This window comes from Mauremys reevesii, linkage group 8 (assembly GCF_016161935.1).
Source record: "Mauremys reevesii isolate NIE-2019 linkage group 8, ASM1616193v1, whole genome shotgun sequence".
NCBI classification, from domain to species: domain Eukaryota; kingdom Metazoa; phylum Chordata; order Testudines; family Geoemydidae; genus Mauremys; species Mauremys reevesii.
The window spans coordinates 51,345,138-51,352,329 of NC_052630.1; the positions used below are offsets into that span (position 1 = coordinate 51,345,138).

A 7,192-nucleotide genomic window follows, 5' to 3' on the forward strand; every position below is an offset into this window, starting at 1 on the left:
TCCACTCCAACCATCTTTCTAAATTTTATCCTTTCTCAAAGTTAAAGGGACACTGTAGGACAGAAATTCTCTTTAAAAAAAAATCCTTTATCTATGTTACTAATAACACCGGAAGTAATGAAAACACTCCCAACTATCCGATTTTCTTTGCATTAGTTATTTTGGACACTTTGTGCATTTCTATAATTGCGGACCATGAAGGCAACCTCAGTTTCCCTTGTTTGTAGTAAATTTCTAATTTGCAGGTTCTCTTGCACTAGCCTAACACAAAGCTACATCCTTTGAGCTGCAGCCACTTCAAGGGAATGTTTAGTCATAGATGCACACAGAATAGTGGCTTCTTGGTAATGTTATATTTATCATTCCATAGATATGAATTACAAGAGAACATAAAAAGTGGAAAATCCCTCCCACTCTGGATTTGTGTCATGGAAAACTTTGTCTTGGGCATAGATTTGGTAAAAGTTTCTTTTTAAAACTGTAATTTTTATATACAGGGTTTTAAAGGCCTTGAAGCCTTCAAACTATACATGCAGTGAATGTATGCAACTTTGTTCTCCTATTTCTTGTCACCACCTTGATGCTACCATCTCTGTTCTGTTCTACATTTACCTCTCTTGTAAATGGTGTCTTGTCCTTATCTAGACTGGAAGCTCTCTGGGCTTGAGCCTGCCTTAATATACCTCTACATTGCCCAACACAAGGTGGGGCCTAATCCTGAGTGGGGATTCTGGGCACTGGGGCAAAACAAATAATGTTCTGGTGATACAGTGGTTGAGAATTCCCTCATCCTTGTCCTCCACAAAAGAGACTATCTAATTTCCTTGCACCTTTCTTCAGCAATTACCTACATTTATTCTACATCCCTGTTTCCCTGCCTAAAATGTTAACTTTCTTTTTTATCTATGATCTGCCCATACACATTCTGGTTCCACTGTCCAAAAGGAGCATTTTTCCCATCTTCAGAGAACTCCATGTTAGTGCTAGGTGGTTTGGTCTGGTCTCGTCACAGTTCATAGCTGACCCATTTCAGCTGGAATGACCCTATGGGAAAACTCCCCTTTAGTATTTCTTCTACCTGAAGAATGTAAGAATAACAGTTTTATGGTTATATTGATACTAGGGCACATGTTTCTACTTGACAGAAAAGCTGCTGCTCTCTAAATCTCTGAGATACAAGCTTGCTTACACTTAAGCAATATCCTCCTGAAAAGAGAATTCTCACTGGCTCTAGAACACTGTACATTCCTGTCCTTCACCTTCTCTCCTAGCCATGCACATTAAATATCCCTGTATCCTTATAAGGTGTATTCAATTACTGCTTTTCATTGCAGTGGTGTAGATTGAATATCATGGCTGTAGACACAAAATGTTTCCCTCTCAGTTCTTCCAGTATCAAGTAATGAATACTTTGGTTTGTTTCCATGGAGCCAGAGTAAGGATCAGTTCTCTGCTGTCCTTTATAAGATCAGTGGGAACCACAGTTGCCAGTTTTCACATGGTAAATAAGCACCCCAACTTTCACAATAAGCCAAAAATCAAGCTAATCCCATTTCAAAACAAGGCCAAAACAAGCCAGTCCCTAAGAACCCCAACACTCTGTGTGACTAGATCCCCCTGGTGAGCAGTCTGGGACGGTTGTGGGCCTGCTGTGCATGTGACTCTCCCCCCTCCTTGCCCCTGCTTGCTGGGAGCTGATCCAAAAACAAAGAAGAAGCAACAAGCCAAAAACTAGCCAACAAGCAACTCACAAGCCACTTAAGCCAAAAACAAGCCTCATTTCTGGGTTTTTTTCCATGGGTTTGGCATGTCTGGTGGGAACCTGTAACTATCCTGATGCAGCAGAACACCGGGTTCTGTGACTCAAACCAGCTTTCCACTACTTGCAGGAAATCCCCCTTAATACTTAGCCCAGTGTCAGAGCAGTGCAGCTTTGTCTGACCAGGGAGGGGGCTGCCATCTGAGTCCAGAATTCTGTCACAGCAGTTAGCAGGGCTGGAGCCACAGAACAATGACCGCTACATCGTTCCACCATTGATATCTGCCAACTATAGACCCAGAGTTTGTGTTGATGGTTACAGAAGGGGCCTTGTGGGAGAGGAACATCCCAGTAATGAGATACTGGAAGTGAAGGGAGGTGAGGAGGAATGGACAGGAATATGGATTGAAACACTATTATCATGGAGCTGTCTGGTAAAGCCTCCATCATTCTTTGCTTCCTGTTGCCCAGGCTTTAGATTGCAGAGGGAATAATGTGTAAGTAGCAGCTGTAGTTGCATGGGAAAAGGGATGTCTCATACCCATGAGGTGTGCCCAACAGGAACAAAATTTCAGGCCCCAATGAACAGACTGCTCTGGCTCACACTTGTACGCAATTCCCTTTCCCTCTCCCACCAGCTCATTTTTCCTGTGTGTAACTTAGGTCGGTTTGCAAGCAGGTACCACGCGGAAGCCCACCAGAAACTCTGTGTTTGCAAACTGCTATTAAGGGGAGACCCTCTTTGAGAAGGACTGCATCTCACCTCATTCAGGAGCTGCTGTTTTATATTCTCAAGGTCTCCCAGGGCAGGTAAGAGAAAATCCACTTTCAGAATCATGTACCCAGTATCTACACAGGAGAAAAGCATCGCGTGAATGGAGGTGTAGTCCAGTGCTAAGCAAATGTTGCTTTTTCTCATCTATTGTACAACGGTAATGTCCCCTAATAATAAGTTACCATGTATCACACCTGTGCAATCTACTCACTACTTAAAGAGTTGAGGTGCATGATGCTTCCAGAAGGGCTGCAGTCCATCTCCTCAAGATTGTTGGGCTTCTGTTTTCTCGGAAGTACACACACGTTGGGGAAGGCAGTTGAACTAAGAAAAGCTTGAATGGGTGCCTGAGCATGAAGTGAGTGCCCCTGCCTGTGCAAAACTGTCAGGTCTGAGCTGAATGCTGCTTCCGATGCCATTGTTAATTCCATCACTACTGTCCCCGCTAGTGCCACTTACTGGCTATCCCTGAATGAGAGTTACCACTCCAAGCAGAGACTGAAAGGAAGAGGGTATGTTATCTTAGGGGGAGAGAACTTATACACAGAGTGCACATGCCCTCAGCATGTAAAACTTAATAAGATGAGATTAGACTATACAATGGGCGACAGCATCCCACACAATTTTTTTTTCTCAGCTATGTACACACACTGACAAGGTTAAAGGATGCCACTTGGGGAAATAGCCACAGGTATCAAAGAGAAGCTAGATGGCAGATGTCCCCTGTAAGCAGTCATGGCCGCCCCTCCGCATCCGCCTTTCAGGGAGGCCCTGCCTCTTCGCAGTCTGATCTGCCAGAGTATGCTCAAAACAAAGAGAGGGGGAATTAGCAGTATGCGAGGGGCCCCAGCCTTTAAGCAGGAAAGGGCCCCAAACAGTTTGGGCTCTGGCTAGCAGTCAGGACAGAGCAGTACCAAGTTATAAGCCCGGCCCTCACGCAGGGTGGGGCAGTAAACAACCAGGCCTCTGGCCTGCAGTCAGGCAGAGATGTAGCAAGTATAAGCCCAGCCCTCAAGCAGGTGGGGGGGGGGGACGTAAGCAGGGTGCATGGGCGGCAGGTTATATACATCTGCGGTGCCCGGGCTCCAGGAATATTTGGAGCTGGGTCTCTCCCCCGGCCCTGCCTGGATCTGGCCCTGGCCCCCGCGGGCCTCCCCCCCCGCCGCGTCCCTGCCTGGAGCAGGTCCCAGCCCCCGCCTGCCACACACCCCCTCCGCGTGTCCCTCTGCCGCGCCGCGTCCCTGCCTGGAGCAGGTCCCAGCCCCCGCCTGCCACACACCCCCTCCGCGTGTCCCTCTGCCGCGCCGCGTCCCTGCCTGACAGAAAGCAGCGCGCGCCTCTCCCCTGCCTGCTTCCGCTGGCAGAAATTGGCTCCCAGCAGAACGGCTGTCTGCTGCCCCAGGGTCCTAGTGCCTGCCCTCCACTAATGGCAAGGCAGGCTGCCCTTACCCTGCCCTAGCCCTGAGCCTCTCCAACGCTCCAAACCCTCAGCCCCAGCCAGAGCCCTCATCCCCCCGCACCTTAATCCTCTGCCCCAGCCCTGAGCCCCCCCACAAGCATGAACCCCTCATCTCCTTGCACCCTAATCCTCAGCCCCAGCCAGAGCCCTCATCCCCCCGTACTCTAATCCTCAGCCCCAACCCTGAGCCCCCCCCACATCATGAACCCTTCATCCCCCAGCCCCAGCCAGAACCCTCATCCCCTCGCACCTTAATCCTCTGCCCCAGCCCTGAGCCCCCACACACAGCATAAACCCCTCATCTCCCTGCACCCTAATCCTCAGCCCCAGCCCTGAGCCCCCCACATCATGAACCCCTTATCCTCAGCCCCAACCCTCATCCCTCTGCACCCTAATCCTCAGCCCTGAGCCCCCCCGCATCATGAACCCCTCATCCTCAGACCCACAGCCCTCACCCCACACCCCAACCCTCTGCCCTGAGCCCCCTCCTGCATCATGAACCCCTCAGCACCAGCCAGAGCCCTCATCCCCCCGCACCCTAATCCTCTGCCCCAGCCCTGAGCCCTTTCCTGCATCATGAATCCCTCATCCTCAGCCCCACAGCCCTCACCCCTGTACTCCCTCCTATCCCCAAACTCCCTCCCCAGAAGGTGCACCCCCTCCCCCTTCCCATACACCCCTTCCCAACCCCAAACTCCGTCCCAAAGCCTGCACCCTTCACCCCCTCCTGCACCCTAATCCCCAGCCCCAGGATCTTCACCCCAGACCTCCCCCCATTAGGCAGGTGGGGGCGGAGTTGGGGGGTGGGTTCTGGGCACCACCAAAATTTCTACAAACTTGCCACCCATGGCAGGGTGGGGCAGTAAACAAGCAGGGCTCTGGCCTACAGTCAGGCAGAGCTGAATCAGTTTATCTGTGCAGCTTTTAAGTAGGGTAGGGCAGCAAACCGGCAGGGCTCTGACCTACAGTTAGGGCGAAGCACCCACAGTCTATGGTCCCAAGCTCTCGGTCAGGGCGGAGCAGCAAGTCATTGGGGCTTAGACCAGGGTTGAGCACAGAGTTGCCAACCCTCCTGGTTTTGCTGGGATCGGGCACTATCTCCCAGAGGCTACTGAAACCAAACCGGAAGATTTTGGGCTGCTAAAAGTCCGGCGGCGCAGGGGGACTAACGCTGGCTCTCTGCCCCGTGCTGCTCCCAGAAGTAGCCAGCATGTCCCTGGCTGGGGGCAGGGGGTATCCACACACTGCCTCTGCCCCAAACGCCGACTCAGCAGCTCCCATTGGCTGCAGCTGGGACCTGTGGAGACGGTGCCACCAGGGGCTACAGGAACATGCTGGCTGCTTCCAGGAGCAGAATGGGACCAGGGCAGGCAGGGAGCCTGCCTTAGCTCCCCCCTGCGTCGCAGACCAGGAGCCACCTGAGGTATGTGCCACCAGGCTGGAGCCCACACCCTGCCCCAACCCCTCACACCCTGACCCAGCCCTGAGCCCCCTCCCACATCTAAACTCCCTCCCAGACAGTTGGCAACCCTAGTTGAGCACCGAAACACAGTGTAGGGGGCTTGGCCAGATTCACAGAGTCTAGTGTCCTAGCTCAGCAGACTCCAGACTGATGCAGGCCTCCTGGCCTAGGGAGGGGGAGTACTGCCACCCCAGGAGTGAGGTGGCAGGGGGGACGTGGGTCCACCCAACTCCACTACATCCTAGCCCAGGGCCCTAACAGTGGCGGAGTGGTCCGCCACTAGGTCAGCCAGGATCCGCCTGCAACACTGTCCAGGGAAACTTGTCTAGTTTCCCTGGACTTCTTCCTACTCTCCCTCTCAGGCATACCTACGTCCAGGGATCAGCCTCAGTCTCTTCAGGATATACTGCCGGTGGCGATAGCAGCTCCTCAGCATGAGGAGTGGCAGGGCCCTCGGGGCAGCCACGGTTCTCCTCAGCATCCCACTCCAGCAGCAGGGAAGACATGTCTCTCTCCCTCAGCAACTCCCTCCCAATTGAGCTGCTGGGCTGGTGTTTTATATTTCCCCTTCCTGTCCCACTCTTCTGCTTCCAGTGTGCAGGGCGTGGTCCTCTGGCTCCGCGCACCAGGCAACTTGTGGAGTTCCCTCCCCATCCGCCTCTGAGGGAGGCCACACCTCACTACATCTCCAAATGCAGGTACAGTACAGATAATATAGTGGCAAGGCCTGAATAAAGGATGGGAAATGCCCACTGGCCCTGCTGTGCTGGGGTTTGCTTTGCTGGATGAAGGGGCTACACCATAAGAATGATTTTCCAGCAGACTGCCCTGTAGGGCTCCAGTGCCTTTTAGTTGACTGCCCTATGCCGTGTATGTTAAAGAATAAGTTTTTCCTGTAGGACTGCTCTGGGTTGAAGTCACAACACTCATACCCATAGTTGCCATGTGCCGACATTCACACCTATTCTGGCTCTCTTGAGGAATAGAAAGTTACAGCTTCCTCTAGGTGCAAAGAAATAAATATTATGGTACAAAATATAGAAGCAGCATTGGAGTCCCCACCTGTATCTTGAGAGCCCTCTGTAGGGGCACTTCCTGTGACGATGGAGGGCAGTAGCTGAGTGGTAGCTGGAGATTCTGGGCTATCTTCTGTGTCAGAATCAGTGATATCTGTGAAGAGAGAACATAGATCACTGTAGAAATCTAAAATCATGGGTAGAAGGAGCTATACACTTCCTTAGCACTGACACTGACTCTTCAAGTGACCATTAGTAACAATCAAAATACTGTAATATCAAAGAGAAGCTTGACGGTTGAAGTCCCCCAAATGCAGGTGTAGTACAGGTAATACAGTAACTCCTCGCTTAACGTTGTAGTTATGGTCTTGAAAAATGATAATTTAAGCGAAACAATGTTAAGCGAATCCAATTTCCCCATAAGAATTAATGTAAATGGGAGTGGGGGTGTTAGGTTCCAGGGAAAGTTTTTTCACCAGACAAAAGACTATATTATATATATATATATATATATATATATATACACACACACACAAACACACACACGTATACATTTTAAACAATTTAATACTATACACAGCAATGATGACTGTGACTTGGTTGAGGTGGTGGAGTCAGAGGGTGGAAGAGGGTGGCATATTTCTCAGGGAATGCCTTACTGCTAAATTATGAACTAGCACTCGACTGAGCCCTCAAGGGTTAACACATTGTTGTTAATGTA

At 50.8% G+C, this 7,192-nt stretch overlaps 1 long non-coding RNA gene across 2 annotated transcripts; it reads right to left on the bottom strand.

The window, feature by feature from the left end:
* Nucleotides 1-338: 338 nt before the first annotated feature.
* Nucleotides 339-3,938, bottom strand: LOC120370778. Of its 2 annotated transcripts, XR_005583924.1 has the most exons (4): nucleotides 3,814-3,938; nucleotides 2,746-3,032; nucleotides 2,523-2,608; nucleotides 339-1,078 (listed from the first exon to the last, which is right to left on the bottom strand). It is a non-coding gene; the product is annotated as an uncharacterized LOC120370778 (long non-coding RNA). The 2 variants fall into 2 exon arrangements; XR_005583923.1 differs by lacking the exon at nucleotides 3,814-3,938 and having other exon boundaries at nucleotides 2,746-3,580.
* Nucleotides 3,939-7,192: the final 3,254 nt, after the last annotated feature.